Consider the following 19,802-nt stretch of genomic DNA (forward strand, 5'->3'; position numbering starts at 1 on the left):
GGGTGGCACCTCCGGGGTAAACCACATGATGCTCTGAGGTCCAATGTGGTCTCTAGGGGTATGGGGACGCGGGTCTCTTGCTATCAAATGTAACTTTATGGAAGGCCCATGAGAAGTCCACGCAACAGAGCAGTACAGTAGAGTGCAAGGCCAGTTATGAATTAGACTGACAGATGTCATGAAGTGAGGGTCTGTCTGTGGAGCGAAATAATCAGTTGCTAATAATTTGGGAGCATCAATGTGCACAATAAAACTAACATCTTACCCCACTGAGTTTCAGTAATTGTTTTTGGTACTACGCTCACAACGTCTTGTGGCCACTACTCACTACAGAGCTTTAATGCAAACCTCACTTAACGTTTCCGAGTGCACCATATCCCAGATGGGTATTTCTTCCACAATCTCCACGTTTCCAGTCACACTACCCATTGTGCAGCCGCCGTCCGCACACAAAGGAAGAGTGTTTGCACTGCAGCCGGACAACGCCTGCCAGGGGCTTGAAATGAGGAACAGATGCGCGGGTGGGTGGGATTTCAGCATAAAAGCGTGTTTGTGGCCGCAGGCACGGCTGCCGGGGCTCGGAGAGGCCGCTGGGGCACCAAGTTTTGCTGAGACACAAATCGTCTCGCCTCCACAGGTGAATACAGAATAAGCCAGGGCTCCATTCGCCAGCCCTGCACCAGACCGACTCCGTGGCAGGTAGGCGCGAACGGCTGGGTACCATCTGATGAAGGCACTGCCCGCCCGGACCAATTAGCAGAGCGCTGGTGCAAAAGGGGAAACAGCCTTTTTACCACGAAGCGTTAGTTTACAACGCTACACTTACCTACACTTACCTCGTAAACGTCGTCACAACGTCAACGACCGTCTTTACCACACAAGCAACGTCGTAAACGTCGTCACAACCCGTATTGCTTCAACGACCGTCTTCAACACGCAAGCAAACGTCATCACGGAACAACGTCTTCATCAACCAAAAAAATGCGTCAGTCACTTTTTAGTATGGCGAAGAGCTAAGAAAAAGGCAAAAAAAAGAAAGGGGGCTTGGGGGGGGTCTCCCTCCCCCCCAAAAAAGAAAAAGCGGAGTAAAGGAAAAATCGAGGTAAAGGCAATGCGTAGAAAAAACATTCCGTTGTAACGCATGCGTGGTAAAGGCATGCGTTGCAACGGAATGCGTAGTAACGACATATATTCGTGCAAAAGGCGCATACCAAAAACTCCATCCCTTAGCCCCTCCCTGTCTCAGTTTGCAGACAGCCACAGGCAGAAATCGCCTTATTGGTTTGCCGCTGGACGCACAGCCAAATGCCAGGATTTGCATATTTGGCAATTATATTTTTGAAACTATGACCCACATCCCTGTAAGTTCTCCACCCCCACACTGCACCGGTGGGGGTAACTACGGACTCCCCCGTGCTGAACGGAACCATCTTCCCTACAGACTGGAGGCTCGACTGCACGTGCCCCGCCTGGGAGTCCACCGAGATACCACGAGGGCGAGAAGTTGGGGCCGGCCAAAGCCCTGCTCCTCCCAGTGTCACATCTGTTTTCCAGACTGGTGAAAGATTCAAGTAGCAAATGCAAGGGTGAAGGCGCAAAATCGCAGTCTGACCTAGCAACTCCCATCTCTGCCAGGAGCAACATACACAGCCCTGATATAGCGCTTGGAAAGTGTGGCTACGCAATCGACCGCCATAAGCTCCATATGTGATTTCACAATTTAGGAAGACTCGCGGCTAAATAAAACGTAGCTCTCCTGCGCTCACAGATTTACTTCATTCCCCCAAAAACCTAGTTTAGCGGAAAAAACGCGAGTAAGATTATTTTTCGGGCAGTTTTATATAGCGCGAACTCGACCCGAGGGTATTGGAGCGTTTTACACGAGCACCAGTTACGCGACACAAGGACACATTCACTTCTTCATAGGCAGGGAGAGATTAATTGATTTGCCAAAAATCACAGGATGGCGAGCTGACGACGAGGCTGTAACCTGATTCCCCAGCTCCAAAGTCGGCAGCTCTGGCCACAACCTCTCCTGAGATCTGGGTATGATGTGCAATTCGCTGGCATAAATCCAGACAGAAACCACCGTCTCAGCCCTTTTCACCCGGGCGTGGTCGGTGCATACAATCCCTGCCAAATTCGTTTAAAAGCAATATCCTAGAAAATGCGTGATGTGTATTGCCGTATGGCGTGACAAAATTTAGCGAGGGGTGAAGACGACGTGATCCCCTTAGGTGTCGGAACATTACACCTATCCCGTTAAAATCGGAACATACGAGTTCCTAACTTACAACAATCTGTGGGCGAGTCCGCAGTAGCCACTGTAAGGAGTTTATAGTAAGGAGTTTATCGGCTATATTCACTAAACAGTAGAAACACTTCATGATGGTTACATCAACCTCCAGAAATCAACAAGCATTGGCATAGCCAATAGGTCTCACTTTTGGGACCATATACCAACAGGGTTGAATGTCGGGCCTATTCCTAGATGGCTTAGTAAGGGGTTCCTTAATTACAGAACCCAATCGAACATAATCCTGAATTCCTTTCAGGCGCTCCTGGGCACACGAGAGACAACTAAAAATCCAAGCCAGGTGATCTACACAGAGTTTCCTAATGAGTTCATTCATGTTAAATGAGTGACAGGCTACTCCTCTCCCCTGATCTTGTGTGGCGTGAGTCCCAGACACAACCCTGGGTCTTTTGTGGCTGTCCCCAAACTCCTCTAAGGAGATGGTCAGAGCATTATGATCGCTAAAGACAGAATATTCGGCAGATCCATCAGTAACCCAATTCAAAAGGAATCTTGAAATAAAAATATACTCAGTTGTAGTGGCATGCCCCCTCCTATGTAGGTAAAAGATGTAGAATGGGGTAGAACAGCTGCCACCACCAGGGCGTTACAGAGATCAAGAGCAGCCAGGTAAGAATAAAGCTCAGCTCGTGCTTCCTTCGATCCTGACCTTGAGGTGCTCCTTCGAACCAGGAAGGCTCAAACTAATTACTCTGATTTTCCAGAAGAGAATTCCCAAGCAGGGGCGGCCTTAGGCATGTGCAAGCTGTGCACCTGCACAGGGCCGCCAAACCCCAGGGGCCACCACGAGGAATCGGATACAATACATATTCGTGGCGGCCCCTGGCAGGGATTTGGCGGCCTCCGGCTTCCACTAACTTTGCACTGAGTAAGATGAGTACTAAAACGAACACAGCTGCTGCATTAGTAATCAAGCAAGTTAATTTACAAATAGGAATAAATATGTGACATTATCATGAAACAAAAGGATAGCGGGTAAATACAATAGAATCGCCTAAGGTATGCCAGCAAAAAGGATGGTGACAGCCCAGCTTTTCTAGAATTTTGAAACCCTTCACAAGTCGCCACAAAACATTAAAAAATGAAATATTTATTTCAACGGGGCGGTAAGAGTAACCTTGCCCTTCTGTTTGTTCTCCTCTCTCTTAGAGAAGCAGGCGCCGTGAAGCAATCAGCCAGCGTGACCTACGCGGTCAGCTGACATCCATGAAACGCTGGGGCCATCACAGCTGAACAGGGTAGAGCTAGCCCGGGGCATGGCACTCCAGGCCTGCGTGTCATCCAGTACGAGGTGACGGTGTCACGACCAATGCCCCCCACCCCCCGTATTTTTTCCTTTGGCACAGGGTGACCCCCAGGTCTTCATAGCTACCCAGTGGGCACATGCATTGTTCGACACCTTCTGACATTACCGCTTTCAATTCCAACAGGAGTAGTGTTTATTCTTGGATATTTGGGCCCACGCTTATGATGAGACAAGCAAACTACAAGTCCCAGAATGCAAAGTGCAGAGGGACAAAAACCTAGGACTGGCTAAACGTCTCACACTAGACGCGGGTGCTGGCAGCTGTGGTGCTTGCGGGGTGCCTCTAACACTCTACATGTGCCCCCCTTTGTTTTTTCCAGAGAGATTGGTAAGGTTAAGAAAGCTTTGATTAGGCACCGTTAGCCGTAGAGCTGCTGAAGAGGTCTGTGTAGAATTTGTAAATCGGGCGTTCATCTTGCCACGGTTGCAAAAATCTGTGCACCTTAATTAAGGTAAGAAACATATATTTTATTTAAACTAAAATAGAAAATATATATGTGGTATGCGATCTGTAAGTGGTCAGGAGTTTAATTTCTGCATCAACCCAAAGCGTCATGGCCCTGCAGCCGTCTGTGCCAGTCCCTCACGTTGTGTGTCACAATGCCCTCCTCCTCCTCCTAAATGTTATCGTTCTGAGACGAATTCGGAAGGGTAGGAGCAGCCGCAGGTACTGGTCATCTAACGCCTTTTCTGGACGTTTTATTAAAACACCTTCCTGAGCTCCGCCCCGCCCGGACCCCATCTTCCGGGGCCCCCTAACTACGCTCCCTGCACAGGGCCACCATGAACCTAGAGCCGCCCCTGTCCCAAGTTTTGCATTGTAATCCCCTGCTAGAATTAAATTACTTCCCAAACCAGCCCAGGCATGTTTACAGATGAGTTCACTATTGCACGCAAGCAGTGTGGCACAGATGGAGTTGTTTGTGTGCTTTAAATTATCATTATAAAAATTGCTAAGAACACTAACATTTCATGGCCAACGTCAATGAAAGGCTTGGATCAGGCTGCACTCCGGAGGGATGGGACGAATGCTACGGGGAAAGCTCATCATGAACCAGGCAGCAAGCCCTGCTTTGGCGCGACCAGTGGCAGCACGGGTAGCAGCAACAGAATAACAAATAAAACCATCACAAACAACATTGTTTGTAGCCCAGGTTTCCTGTGAAATGACAATATCATATTGTGAGAAGTTGGCCTGATGTATGATGTCACTAGTTATAGTGTACACCTTATATCAGTCCAAATACCCTTATGGTGATTGGTTGTAAAGTCAACCTTATAGACCAGCTATCCTAGTGGTAGCATGGACAAGAGCAGTCTTAGGCTAAACTCTGAATGGCATGTGAAGCCAGCTGTGATACCATATATAATCCCTTGAATACCAAATGAAAGGACACCACAACATATATATATATAAACTAAAGTGTATTTATTCTAAGCAAACCCTCAGCACTCTTTATGAGTTTAGAGGTAAGTACAACACAGTCTTATTAATGCATACAGTAAGTCACACAGGTAAGTAATACAGTTAGGCCCTAGGGGCCACGCAAACCATATACTAAATAAGTGGTATAAGAACCACTGTCACGGAAATAGAATAGGCCTAGGCCTAGGGAATCGCTGGGGCTACACTACACTAGCGTTAGTTAGGAAGTGGGAGGCCCACGGGATTCGTGTGCAGAGTGGAAACACTCACGCGTAATGCGTAAAAGTCAATAGCAATGTTACAGTTTAGAAATAGATAGATTTAGGACACTTCCGGAGTAGCTAGGAAGTTGAGACTTGAAAACTAGACACTAGGATAGTCACTATCCTGATGAGCACCGGAGTACCCAAGTTACCTAGCCCACAGGCTGCGGGTGCATAGGGGTGAAGATGCGTCGTTTTCGTCGTCGACTCCTATGGATGCCTGAAGAAAGATGCTGACAGGCAGTCAGGGGAGAGTGTCCGGTGGATCCCAAGGCTGGGATCAAGAAGAGAAGAAACCTGCAAGCAGAGGGGACAGAGTCAAGGTCACTAGCCAGTGACCACGTGGAACCAGGAAGGAACCAGGCGATGTCGTGAAGAGTTGCAGGTGAAGGTGAAGCTTGTCGCTGCAGCCAGGAGGACCAGGAAGCGTCGAGGACGACCAGGACCAGGAGGCGAGCTGTCCCACGAAGGCTCTTGCTGTCGGCGGCGTCGAAGTTGGACTAGGACTCACCAAGCCTTGGCAAGCGGAACCCACGAAGAACAAAGGACTTGCTTCTGGTGCAGACCAGGAAGGTCTGGGGTGCTTCTTCTTTGCAGAGGAGCGGGAGCCAGTCTGGAGGAGCCAAACCAGCGCAGAAGATTTCAGGGAGCGTCGTCACAGAGGCCACTAGCCAGCGGGCAAGCAACCGGACAGACGCGGCAAGCAGGAAAATGCTGAAGGGCCCCACGCAGGACTCGTGGAGTGTGGGGGGCTGATCTTCGGTGCAGTTGGTGCTTGGGGTTGGGGCTTCTCAATCCCCGGTGCACAACTTCGAGGGTACCTCAGAAGCTGCGCTGTAAGTTACTAGCCACTTTTCCCAGGTAGCCGGCCCCACGTCGCTCGTCGCCTCCACGGATCTCAGCTCTGCTGCAGATGTGGATGAGGGTCGGAGAAGTCTGGAAGTCAAGGCTCTGGTCGGGCTCTGCAGTCGGTTCCTCGTAGAACGGTCGCAAAGCAAAGGGTAGTCTCTTGATGGTGCCTGTTTGCACAGGGTAGCCACTCCTTGGCTACAAGGGAGATTCTTCAGTCTTCTTCTTTCGTCGAATGTCGAAGGTCCAGAGTTTCTGTTCAGTTTTGCAGGTTCAGGATAATCTAAAGTCTTGAGGCCCAACTCCCACTCTTATACTAATCTGGGGGGCTGGGATACCTGCTAGGTCACGCCTTATGGGTGGGACCTGGGAGGGGGTGGTTACACCCACTTCCCTTTGTCCAGTTTCGCGCCAGAGCTGGGGCTGGAGTGCCCCAGCGCCGGTTTGAACTGGACTATGCAAGGAACACCTTGTGTGCCCCAGGCATGTCTCATTCCTTTCAGCCCACCCTGCCCCAATACACTAAAGGCTGTCTGGGGAGGTGCTAGCACCTCCCCAAGCAGGAAACCTATTGTCCAGGCCTCCCTGGCTGGGATCACTCCCAGCTGCAGAAGGTCAGACTTGTGTCGTGGCAGCAGCATCCATTTTGTGATGCTGAGGCTTTGGTCAGAGGCTAACAGTGAAGTTTGATTTTAACATGTCTTTCCCTCTAGAAGGGGGGAATAATATTCTCATGTCCAGAAATGGCATGGGGGTATTATTCCCGAGTGTTAGACACCTTACACGACATGTTTTGATAAAGCCAAACCATAGTTACCATAACCGTCTAAGATTATAAGGCACTTTAAGAGTATATGGTAGGCTATATCATAGAACAGCTATAAGGACAAGGTTCCGAAAGCTGCAGACGGGCTCAGCTCATGCTAGAGCACCATCTCACATGTTACCAAGCACTCTGCCTCCAGGATTGTCAAGGTCTGCCATAGGAGTGACTGATAGGTACACAAGTGTCTATATGTAAGTTAGGTATAGGAATACTACACCTAAGCAAGGGGTGATTACACGACCTTGCCCCAGCTGAGTGATCAGCCAGTTGTGTCAAAATGGAAGGCCAGGCCAGGGGTGGCACACTACATGCTGCAGCCCCTGGTAGGCCTAGGGTACACCTATGCCCTGGGTACCTAGGGTACACTGTACAGGGGCCAATAAGGTGATCCTATCCAAATGGGTTATGCACCTAAAGTACATAGTATTAATTTAGAGAGAGAACAGCAGGGCTGTGGGTCTGGTTAGCAGGCCCACAGCCACATCTAAGTCGAAAACCAGTAAAGCAAAAGCAAAAAGTGGGGGTGAACATAGAAAGCAGACCCTACTCTCCTACACAACCCCCCCCCCAAACTTAGGGACATTAAACTAACCTTGACCAGTTGAGTCTTCATGTTCTAAGTGGAAATATCTGGAGAGTCCATCTGCATTGGCATGGTCAGTCCCAGGTCTATGTTCCACTGTGAAGTCCATCCCCTGTAGGGAAATGGACCACCTAAGAAGTTTGGGATTTTCACCCTTCATCTGATTTAGCCACAAGAGGGGCTTATGGTCTGTCTGAATCTTGAAGTGAGTGCCAAACAAGTATGGCCTCAGCTTCTTCAGGGCCCAAACCACAGCAAAGGCCTCCCTCTCAATAGCTGACCAACGTTTCTCTCTAGGGGTCAGCCTTCTACTTATAAAAGCAATGGGCTGGTCTTGACCATCTACATTCAGTTGTGAAAGAACAGCTCCCACACCTAACTCAGAAGCATCTGTCTGGACAATGAACTCTTTGGAGTAGTCTGGACTTTTCAGAATAGGTGCACTGCACATGGCCTGCTTCAGGTCATCAAATGCTTTTTGACAGCTTACTGTCCACTGAACTTTCTTTGGCATCTTCTTGGAGGTCAAGTCATTAAGTGGTGTCACTATGGACCCATAGTTCTTAACAAACTTTCTGTAGTACCCAGTCAGGCCCAAGAAAGCTCTGACCTGAGTCTGGGTAGTTGGAGGAGCCCAGTCCTTTATGGTCTGGATCTTGCTCTCCAGTGGTTGAACCTGACCCCCACCAACTAGGTGGCCCAGGTATACAACCTTGCTCTGCCCTATCTGGCACTTAGTGGCCTTGATAGTGAGGCCTGCCTTTTGCAGGGCCTCTAAAACATTCCTCAGGTGGACCAGGTGATCCTCCCAGGTGGAGCTAAAGACAGCAATATCATCAAGATAAGCTGCACAATAATCATCCAACCCAGTAAGGACTTGATTCACCAGCCTTTGGAAAGTGGCAGGTGCATTCTTCAGACCAAAGGGCATTACCACAAATTGATAATGTCCTCCTGGGGTCGAGAAAGCAGTTTTGGCCTTTGCACTCTCAGCTAGTCTGATTTGCCAGTAGCCTGCTGTTAGGTCAAATGTGCTCAAAAACTTAGCAGCTGCCAGTCTGTCAATGAGCTCATCTGCCCTAGGTATTGGGTGGGCATCTGTCCTAGTGACAGCATTGAGACCTCTGTAATCCACGCAAAACCTCATCTCTCTCTTACCATCTTGGGTGTGAGGTTTTGGCACAAGGACTACAGGACTAGCCCAAGGGCTCTCTGAAGGTTCAATGACTCCCAGCTCCAACATCTTTTGTACCTCAACTTTTATGCAGTCCCTGACATGGTCAGGTTGCCTGTAGATTTTACTCTTCACAGGCAGACTGTCACCAGTGTCCACCTCATGGGTGCACCAGTTTGTCTGACTTGGGGTCAGAGAGAACATATGTCTGTAGGCCTGCAGAACTTGTCTGCAGTCCTGTTGCTGATGGACAGTGAGGCTGTCAGAAAAGACCACACCATCAACTGAGCCATCATCAGGGTTCTGAGTCAACAGGTCTGGGAGAGGGTCACTCTCTTCCTCCTGCCCCTCATCTGTAGCCATGAGTAGCCCCATGTCTGCCCTGTCAACATATGCCTTCAATCTGTTGACATGAAGCACCCTGTGGGGGCTTCTGGGAGTCCCAAGGTCCACCAAGTAGGTGACTTCTCCCTTTTTCTCAACAATAGTGTGGGGTCCAGACCATTTGTCTTGGAGTGCTGCTGGGGCCACTGGCTCCAACACCCACACTTTCTGTCCTGGCTGGTAAACAGTCAGTACAGCCTTTTGGTCATGCCAAGCTTTTTGGAGTTCTTGGCTTGCCTCAAGGTTTTTAGAAGCCTTCTTCATATACGCTGCCATCCTGGAGCGGAGACCAAGTACATAATCCACTATGTCTAGTTTGGGTTGTCTGAGAGGTCTCTCCCATCCTTCCTTCACCAAACACAGGGGTCCTCTTACAGGATGCCCAAACAAAAGCTCAAAAGGGCTGTAGCCAACCCCCTTTTGTGGGACCTCTCTGTAAGCAAACAGAAGGCAGGGTAAAAGGATGTCCCATCTTCGCCTAAGCTTGTCTGGTAATCCTTTTATCATTCCCTTTAGGGTCTTGTTGAATCTCTCAACAAGCCCATTGCACTGTGGGTGATAGGGTGTGGTGAACTTATAGTTAACACCACACTCCTTCCACATTGCAGTCAAGTATCCTGACATAAAGTTGGCACCTCTGTCAGAAATGACCTCCTTTGGAAAGCCCACTCTGGAGAATACTCCAAGCAGGGCCCTTGCCACAACAGGAGCTGTTGTGGTCCTCAGGGGAATTGCTTCTGGGTACCTGGTGGCATGGTCCACTATCACCAGTATGAATCTGTGCCCAGATGCTGTTTGTGGGTCCATTGGTCCCACAATATCTATGCCCACTCTTTCAAAGGGGACCCCCACCACAGGTAGTGGTATGAGGGGGGCCTTTGTGGTGCCACCTGATTTGCCACTGGCTTGGCAGGTGACACAGGAGCGACAAAACTCCTTAGTATCTTCTGACATATGGGGCCAGTGAAAGTGAGGGACAAGCCTGTCCCAAGTCTTGTTCTGGCCTAAATGTCCTGCAAGGGGAATATCATGGGCCAAGGTTAGAAGGAAGCCTCTGAACTTCAGTGGTATGACCAACCTCCTGGATGCACCAGGCTTGGGGTCTCTAGCCTCTGAGTACAGTAGCCCTTCATCCCAATACACTCTATGGGTACCTTGAGCATTCCCTGCAGCCTCAGCAGCAGCCAGCTGTCTGAGGGGTTCAAGAGAGGGGCAGTCTAATTGAGCCTGCCTCAGATCTGCCCTGGAAGGTCCCCCTGTCCCAAGAAACTCAACCTGATCAGGTTCAAGTTCTTCTAGGACAGTTCCTTCAGGGCTCTCAGAATCATCCTCCTGGGAGGGCTGATCCACCACCTGAGGCAGGGGGGAAGGCACAGCCTTAACCCTACTGCTCTTTCTCTTGGATTGTGACTGGTCCATAGTTTCAGGATCCAGCACTTGTTCAGTGTTGCACTTTTTGGCCTGTGACCTGGTCACAGCAAGGACATGTGCATCTATCCCCAGCATTTCTGCATGGGTCCTATACTCCACTTCAGACCAAACTGAAGTTTCAAGATCATTGCCCAGTAAACACTCTACAGGAAGGTCTGAACTAACAACAACTTTCTTGAGGCCAGTTACCCCTCCCCAGGAGAAGTTAACAATAGCCACACTATGGGAGGTAGTGGCATTGCTAGCGTTGGTCACTAGGTAATTCTCACCTAGTATGATCTGTCCAGGGTCCACAAAAGCAGGTGTCACCATTGTGACACTAGCCCCAGTGTCCCTGTAGGCCTGAGCCATTCTTTGGTTGATAAAAGGTGTCTGTCTGTACTTGCCCAGGTTACTGGGGCCTACAGTAGAGGACAAAGCTAAGTCCCCATCACAGATCAGGACAGCCTGAGTAGGTACTCTGACTAGGCCAGAATCCTCCTCAGTTCCCAGGGTTAACCCTACTACACCCTTTTGCTGGGAACCACCACTTACAGCTGAACTAGGGGGTACAGTTGCCTTAGGGGCAATGGTGGCTGGGGGCTTATCCTTTTTGGTGCACTCACTAAACCAATGTGAGGTGGACTTACAATAGTTGCACCATGGTTTCTTTTGGCCTTCTTTCTTCTTATCCTTTTTGGAACCACCCTCCCCCTGAGCCTTTTGGGGGCCTGGTGAAGACTTCTGGTCTTTTTGTTTCTGCTCATTACCCTTCTGGTCTGCCTTTTTCTGATCACCGCCCTGGTTCTGGTTTTTCTGCTTAACTCTAGTCCTGACCCATCTATCTGCCTTCTTTCCCAATTCTTGGGGAGAAGTCAGATCAGAATCAATCAGGTGTTGATGCAGTAGCTGGTTTTGACAGTTGTTAAGTATTTGTTCTCTCATGATCAAATTATACAATCCTGTATAGTCCTTAACCTTACTTCCCATTAGCCAGCCTTCCAGAGCCTTAGTGGCACAATCTACAAAGTCAGTCCAGTCCTGAGTCTGTGTCTTCTGGGTATCCCTGAACAACAACCTGTATTGTTCAGTGGTTAGGCCAAACCCATCAATCAGAGCACTCTTCAGGACAGTGTAATTATCTGCATCCTCATCACTAACTGTGAGGAGCTTGTCTCTTCCTTTCTCAGAGAAGGAGAGCCACAAGATAGCTGCCCACTGACTTTGGGGTACCTGCTGTACTTTGCAAGCTCTCTCCAAAGCAGTTATCCATTTGTGGATGTCATCCCCACACTTGTAGGGAGGGACAATCTTGCTCAGGTTTCTATTATCATAGTGCCTGTCTCTATCTCTAGGAATGTTGCTGCCACCAGTGGGTTCTAACCCACTTAACTTTTGTTCTCTAGCCAGAGCAAGCTTCTCTTTGGCAAGGGCAAGTTCTTCCCTCTGAATCCTCAGATTAGCCTCCCTCATTCTGGCTGCATGCTCCTTTCTCTCAGGTGAAGTCATTCCCCTGTGAGAGGAAGCATTAGAGATGTTAGAGACATGGGAGTGGATGGATTCCCTTGAAGGGGATCTGTCCCTCCTGCTTCTCTGTGAATGTCTACTTGTGGGTCTGTATGGGGGGATCCCATGCAAACTCCCATGTAAACTTAAGTTAGCCTGGCTAAGTCTCCTTACTTGGCTCTGGCTGTCTACCTCCCCATCTGAAGCCCCATCTGACTCCTCTGTGGTGGGTAGACCCTCCTCTGCGCCTAGGGCACCTTCCTGAGATGCCCTCTGAGCATCATACTCCTCTAGGAGTTGTCTTAACTGAAGGAGGGTAGGGTTTGCACCCTGTTTTATTCCTCTGGAGGTACACAATTGTCTCATCTCCTGGAATGTTAAGGTATCATACCTAGAGGGGGTCTTCTGCAGACCTGCCCCTCCTGAGAGAGCATCTACTTGATCTCCTCCCAGAGGCATGATCTAGTGAGGGTGTGGTGTGTGCACCTACCTACACTAGTTGTTTCTACTAAACCTCTCTAGTAGTTGTAGTCAGGGTGTGTTACTCCCTTCAACCTACAACCACTAAGTCCAGTAGGACTTAAGTATTATAAACTATGTTATATGTACCTAGACAATATCTGTGTGATCTTTCAATTTAGTATCTCAAGATTACAATGGTATTACAACAGCAAGCTCAGATCCCAACCGCTGCTCACCAATGTGAGAAGTTGGCCTGATGTATGATGTCACTAGTTATAGTGTACACCTTATATCAGTCCAAATACCCTTATGGTGATTGGTTGTAAAGTCAACCTTATAGACCAGCTATCCTAGTGGTAGCATGGACAAGAGCAGTCTTAGGCTAAACTCTGAATGGCATGTGAAGCCAGCTGTGATACCATATATAATCCCTTGAATACCAAATGAAAGGACACCACAACAGATATATATATAAACTAAAGTGTATTTATTCTAAGCAAACCCTCAGCACTCTTTATGAGTTTAGAGGTAAGTACAACACAGTCTTATTAATGCATACAGTAAGTCACACAGGTAAGTAATACAGTTAGGCCCTAGGGGCCACGCAAACCATATACTAAATAAGTGGTATAAGAACCACTGTCACGGAAATAGAATAGGCCTAGGCCTAGGGAATCGCTGGGGCTACACTACACTAGCGTTAGTTAGGAAGTGGGAGGCCCACGGGATTCGTGTGCAGAGTGGAAACACTCACGCGTAATGCGTAAAAGTCAATAGCAATGTTACAGTTTAGAAATAGATAGATTTAGGACACTTCCGGAGTAGCTAGGAAGTTGAGACTTGAAAACTAGACACTAGGATAGTCACTATCCTGATGAGCACCGGAGTACCCAAGTTACCTAGCCCACAGGCTGCGGGTGCATAGGGGTGAAGATGCGTCGTTTTCGTCGTCGACTCCTATGGATGCCTGAAGAAAGATGCTGACAGGCAGTCAGGGGAGAGTGTCCGGTGGATCCCAAGGCTGGGATCAAGAAGAGAAGAAACCTGCAAGCAGAGGGGACAGAGTCAAGGTCACTAGCCAGTGACCACGTGGAACCAGGAAGGAACCAGGCGATGTCGTGAAGAGTTGCAGGTGAAGGTGAAGCTTGTCGCTGCAGCCAGGAGGACCAGGAAGCGTCGAGGACGACCAGGACCAGGAGGCGAGCTGTCCCACGAAGGCTCTTGCTGTCGGCGGCGTCGAAGTTGGACTAGGACTCACCAAGCCTTGGCAAGCGGAACCCACGAAGAACAAAGGACTTGCTTCTGGTGCAGACCAGGAAGGTCTGGGGTGCTTCTTCTTTGCAGAGGAGCGGGAGCCAGTCTGGAGGAGCCAAACCAGCGCAGAAGATTTCAGGGAGCGTCGTCACAGAGGCCACTAGCCAGCGGGCAAGCAACCGGACAGACGCGGCAAGCAGGAAAATGCTGAAGGGCCCCACGCAGGACTCGTGGAGTGTGGGGGGCTGATCTTCGGTGCAGTTGGTGCTTGGGGTTGGGGCTTCTCAATCCCCGGTGCACAACTTCGAGGGTACCTCAGAAGCTGCGCTGTAAGTTACTAGCCACTTTTCCCAGGTAGCCGGTCCCACGTCGCTCGTCGCCTCCACGGATCTCAGCTCTGCTGCAGATGTGGATGAGGGTCGGAGAAGTCTGGAAGTCAAGGCTCTGGTCGGGCTCTGCAGTCGGTTCCTCGTAGAACGGTCGCAAAGCAAAGGGTAGTCTCTTGATGGTGCCTGTTTGCACAGGGTAGCCACTCCTTGGCTACAAGGGAGATTCTTCAGTCTTCTTCTTTCGTCGAATGTCGAAGGTCCAGAGTTTCTGTTCAGTTTTGCAGGTTCAGGATAATCTAAAGTCTTGAGGCCCAACTCCCACTCTTATACTAATCTGGGGGGCTGGGATACCTGCTAGGTCACGCCTTATGGGTGGGACCTGGGAGGGGGTGGTTACACCCACTTCCCTTTGTCCAGTTTCGCGCCAGAGCTGGGGCTGGAGTGCCCCAGCGCCGGTTTGAACTGGACTATGCAAGGAACACCTTGTGTGCCCCAGGCATGTCTCATTCCTTTCAGCCCACCCTGCCCCAATACACTAAAGGCTGTCTGGGGAGGTGCTAGCACCTCCCCAAGCAGGAAACCTATTGTCCAGGCCTCCCTGGCTGGGATCACTCCCAGCTGCAGGAGGTCAGACTTGTGTCGTGGCAGCAGCATCCATTTTGTGATGCTGAGGCTTTGGTCAGAGGCTAACAGTTGAAGTATGATTTTAACATGTCTTTCCCTCTAGAAGGGGGGAATAATATTCTCATGTCCAGAAATGGCATGGGGGTATTATTCCCGAGTGTTAGACACCTTACACGACATGTTTTGATAAAGCCAAACCATAGTTACCATAACCGTCTAAGATTATAAGGCACTTTAAGAGTATATGGTAGGCTATATCATAGAACAGCTATAAGGACAAGGTTCCGAAAGCTGCAGACAGGCTCAGCTCATGCTAGAGCACCATCTCACATGTTACCATGCACTCTGCCTCCAGGATTGTCAAGGCCTGCCATAGGAGTGACTGATAGGTACACAAGTGTCTATATGTAAGTTAGGTATAGGAATACTACACCTAAGCAAGGGGTGATTACACGACCTTGCCCCAGCTGAGTGATCAGCCAGTTGTGTCAAAATGGAAGGCCAGGCCAGGGGTGGCACACTACATGCTGCAGCCCCTGGTAGGCCTAGGGTACACCTATGCCCTGGGTACCTAGGGTACACTGTACAGGGGCCAATAAGGTGATCCTATCCAAATGGGTTATGCACCTAAAGTACATAGTATTAATTTAGAGAGAGAACAGCAGGGCTGTGGGTCTGGTTAGCAGGCCCACAGCCACATCTAAGTCGAAAACCAGTAAAGCAAAAGCAAAAAGTGGGGGTGAACATAGAAAGCAGACCCTACTCTCCTACACATATGACTGAATGAACTCCACCCAATTGTCCATAGCTAATTTGTCTTGAATACCAGCCCAATCATTTGACTTTGTTAGGGGTCTTAGGAGTGGTCAGGTGAAAAGCCTCCTTCGAAATCACAATCCCAAATGATCGCTTGAGTTACAGGAGCCGGTAGGAGCACAACAGTGATAATGACATTGACCCTGTTGATCCCTTGCCTAGGAGGACCAGTCCTCACAAGTCAAGCATTGCCTGGAGAATCAAGCAATGCTGAATAACTATTAGTAATAGGTAAGGTACGGCTTTGAGGGACAGGTAGATGCGTAACCAGAGCTTGACTTGGCTCAAATGAGGGATTCATCCTGAAATGCTTGTAGAAATATCCCAACGGCAACGCCCTAACACCAGAAACTGTCCAGGGCTAAAGAAAAAGAGCCTGTACGATGTCGGCCACGTTAGCCAGATTTTTTAAACTTACAATGATACAATCCCCAGAAAATTCTTTGTTCAAAGGGCCCACCCAATCCACTCTACCAACAAAAAGAATATGGTTAAACAAGCTATCCTTGCATGTGAGGTAGGGGTCAAACTAGTGTGTGACCTTGTTAATAAACTGACCTGTTATCTCAGTGTTATTAAAACATACAGATAGGCAGCTGGTGGCAGATGGCAGGTGGGGGGGCTAAACAGGTTACAGTCACTTATGTTGGGAGTAGACAGCACATGACACCCACAAGAATGTGCCCAGACTCTTCGGAGCTTGGACGGGCACAGATGGGACCACTCTTGGCCCAGTCTTTGCAAGGGCCTGGGCGCATCCCGCACAGCGAGAACCAGCGGGCTCCTTAATAGGCCCGCAAAACACAGCAAATGGTTTCTTTGCGTCATGGCAGACTCAGAGCAGCCTGAGACACGAAGTCCCCTACAAATGGCGTCTCCTTCATATTCTTTTACACCACTTGTGGTAATTTGTCTCTGGTGTCACCAGGGAGGTAGTTGACAATTACTTTCAAAAGAAGACTAAAGTGTAATACGTAATTGCAGATCGACATTTTAATTCTTTATACTATACTTCACACTGACAAATCATGTTATACAGAGCTCACTTTGTCAGAGACAGCAGACGTTAATCCGTGGCCCCTTCTCTTTTTGTAGCAACAGTCATGTGTTGTGTTGTGCGTGTGTGGCTATGCTTCATGGCCACCATATTTGGAAGAAGTCTACACAGTGCCTTAACTGAATACAGTTAAAAGCTGGGCAAACTACTGTGAGAGCCAGGAATACCTGCTGTTCTCATGTTGTAAAAAGATTGTTCGACCTAAACGGTGAGCTCACACTAAAGACATTTCCTGATTGAAATCGTATACTCATAACAGAAAACATAACAATGTACATGAGATAAAGTACACCGCCGGAAGTATATTATAAAGATATTGTAAGTCATCAGGGGTGTTGTGGGTATATGGTACCTTTATGCGGTCATGGAAGTGGAGGGGACATGCAATAACCTTTTAAAGTAGGTAAGGGTACTGTAGCCCATGTTATAAGTAGGTGTTTTCAAGCCCCCACGTAGATATTCACTTTTCCCTGGTCAGGCATGTTCTATGGTTTTAGCTGCATCATTCAGGAATTTCTAATTTGTTAAACAGTTACCAAAAGCAGAACTAGAGAACTCAGAATGTACAGAAAAGAAATAGCCGAATTAAGTAATCGCCTCTGGCTTGTGTATTGTTCAAAACCTATATTGTTTTGGCTTCTAGACCTGTCTTAGCATGGCAGCCGGTGAGGGGCACGTGAGCCACGCTCTTCCGCCCTCTGTGTGGGAATATTTATTTGAGGCCTCGGCGAAGCACGTTGGAAAGCTGGGGCACACTGCTGCAGCACTGCCAGACCAGTCAAATGCTGCAAACGGAGGTGTATGAGGTAGCGGAAGGTTGGAGGGAGAAGCAGTCAGTGCTTAATTGGCAAAAAAAAAATGCTAGGGCGCAACTATTTCTCAGATGACCGCTGCACCTTGCAACACCCATTGCCCCCTCCCGTCGCTGCCAAACGCGAGTACAAAGTCTACCTATCAATTATAACACTCCTAAAAATGTGAAAATTTGATGTATTCCCAGTCACCCAAAGAGGTAAAAACTGACTTGAACAGGCTGATATTACTGCTTTTTTTTGTTTTTTTAAGGAATATTGAATTTTGAAAGAATCGTATGTTCTTGACTAAAAAATATTCAGAAAACACCACCATGTGGTGAGCCATCATAAATAAGTGCTTGTGCTAAGAATCAAGTACCAAAAGCATCATCACAAATGAGGCCCGGGGAGCAGTGCTGGTGCACAGACTGATGCACGGAAAAAGGGGTGTGAGGTAGCAGAAGAGCGAGGCAGGTGGTGCTTCTGTGGACGGCCTGCCCCCTCTAAGCCCCATGCCTGCTTTGTGGCAACACAAGAAGGCAGCAACTGTCTGGTCAGCTTGCCGGCAAGCAGCTCTAATTTCCACACGATCTGAAAATAGGCGTGTGTGTCTGGGGGGGGGGAGACACCCCCGTGTTATGGTTATTGCTTGTGTCAATGGCCTGCCTGCACTAACAGTCTGATTACAGCAATCGATTAATACTGACACTTGCGTAAAAATCCATGTTTAGGCATGGATCGAAATTACGATTAAAAAGGTATTTAACATATCGGAAGCGTTACATACCTCAAACTTCTTAAATTTCAGCTGGTCAAACCTGCCGAAATTTAACAAGGGAAATATGTACTTTACTTTATTATGCGCATTTTGGTGCAGAAAACACCAACATCTGCATGTTATTCCACACAAACTCAAAATAGGTGTTATGGCACCGGTTAAATAACATACCCAATGCTATTGTTATTTATCAGGTGCGCTAAATAGCGCCTAGACTCTTAATCACGGCCTGTTTCATACCTGCAGCGATCCCTGGTGAGTGAGAGTCGAGAGTCAGGTGGCTCTGGTGTTCACAGGCGGCGCTTTCATTGCTTCCGAGTGAGACAGTTGTCTCTTCCCCTTGAGGTAAAGTCGCTGGTAGGGGGGGAGGGGCGCCCTTCCCAGTGGAGCCAATGGAAAGTAGCACTGCTATGTCACTACGCACCCGCAAAGCTTTTTTACAAGCGTATAGTGACAACATTTTTTTTGTAAAAGCTCGCTGTTATGACAGAACGCACTCGTAATAAGAAAGCGCACCTTTTCATATGATAGAATCCTATTTATTACAAAGTATTGAAACATAACTTTAGGTATCTTCTTTGAGCTGCCAATCATCACAGCATCACCCCATTCCGTAAACCACGGAAAGCACGCACACTAGGGGTTAGGTGAACACATCTTGCGCCACTGAAACCACGCATGCTAGGGTTACGGTGAACACACCTTGCGCCACTGAAAGCACGCACGCTAGGGTTAGGTCAGTGCTTTAAATGGAAAAAAATAAGTGCAGGTACTCACCAAAAGGTGCCATGGGCGGAATTTAGGGCGGGCACAAGGGCGGTGCTAAGGTGGAACAAGGAGGCTTGGTTAGCTTTTTAGGTCTCGGCTAGCAAAGGCTGCGCTTGCGCAGTCTCACTCGTTAGGTCTCGGCTAGCGAAGGCTGCGCTTGCGCAGTCTCGCTCACGAGATTTAATGACTTGGAGTAGGGGGCTTTAACCCGCCCCTCTTCTCTCCTCTTCTCCATTGGCTGGCCTCTGAAATGCTGGTCAGCCATTGGAGAAGAGGTTTGTCTCTCCAAACAAGCCCCGTCCTTTTGCGATTCGGGGCGTATTTTTTCAAATCTTTCTCACCCGTGGAATGTAAACATTCCAGCCAATGGCAAGAGGAGAGAAAGGAAAACACGCCCCCGAATCCGAAAACGCCGCTGCGTTTCTCCGAGGCATTTCTGCTTGACCTCGGAGAAAGGCGTCCTCTCCCCCTGCTGTCGGCTCCCGTGTTCGGCTGCTGCTCTGGTCTCTGGTTGCTGCTCCGCGCGCAGCGTGTTTTCTAGATTACCGGACAACTCCAGTTACTACAGAAGGACACATTCATATATGTTTGATACATGGGTACTGAAAATAAGATTGGTAAGCAAGAAACTTCGGTCCTGACCAATAATTTCCATTTCCGTGTAGCTTTTAGTAATATATATTTCTCAAACTGTTTGAAGATGGCGGTCTATTTTCGCAGACGATGTTTTGTCCTTATTATGTGTCCTTCCTCTGTTTCTTTTGGCAGTTGCAACCAGATTGTCTCTTTATTTACCCTCAGTAGAGTCGAAAGCGGGAGCCTTCGCGGGTAGTCTTTCTTCTACTCACAATGTGATTGGCCGCACAGTCACGAATC

At 48.7% G+C, this 19,802-nt stretch overlaps 1 protein-coding gene across 5 annotated transcripts in view; it reads right to left on the bottom strand.

Moving 5' to 3' along the window:
- Positions 1-19,021, bottom strand: part of LOC146811006 (uncharacterized) — a 1,023,327-nt gene extending 1,004,306 nt beyond the window's left edge. For 2 of the 5 annotated variants that reach the window (XR_014965768.1, XM_085614478.1), the window contains exon 1: positions 18,399-18,483. The gene's annotated coding sequence lies outside the window, so the exon portion shown is untranslated. Of the gene's footprint in view, positions 1-18,398; positions 18,484-18,935 lie in introns of those variants that run through there. The other 3 variants (XM_085614477.1, XM_085614482.1, XM_085614480.1) reach the window with 2 other exon arrangements.
- Between the last annotated feature and the right edge of the window lie 781 nt (positions 19,022-19,802).

Source organism: Triturus cristatus, chromosome 7 (assembly GCF_964204655.1).
Source record: "Triturus cristatus chromosome 7, aTriCri1.1, whole genome shotgun sequence".
Lineage (NCBI taxonomy): Eukaryota > Metazoa > Chordata > Amphibia > Caudata > Salamandridae > Triturus > Triturus cristatus.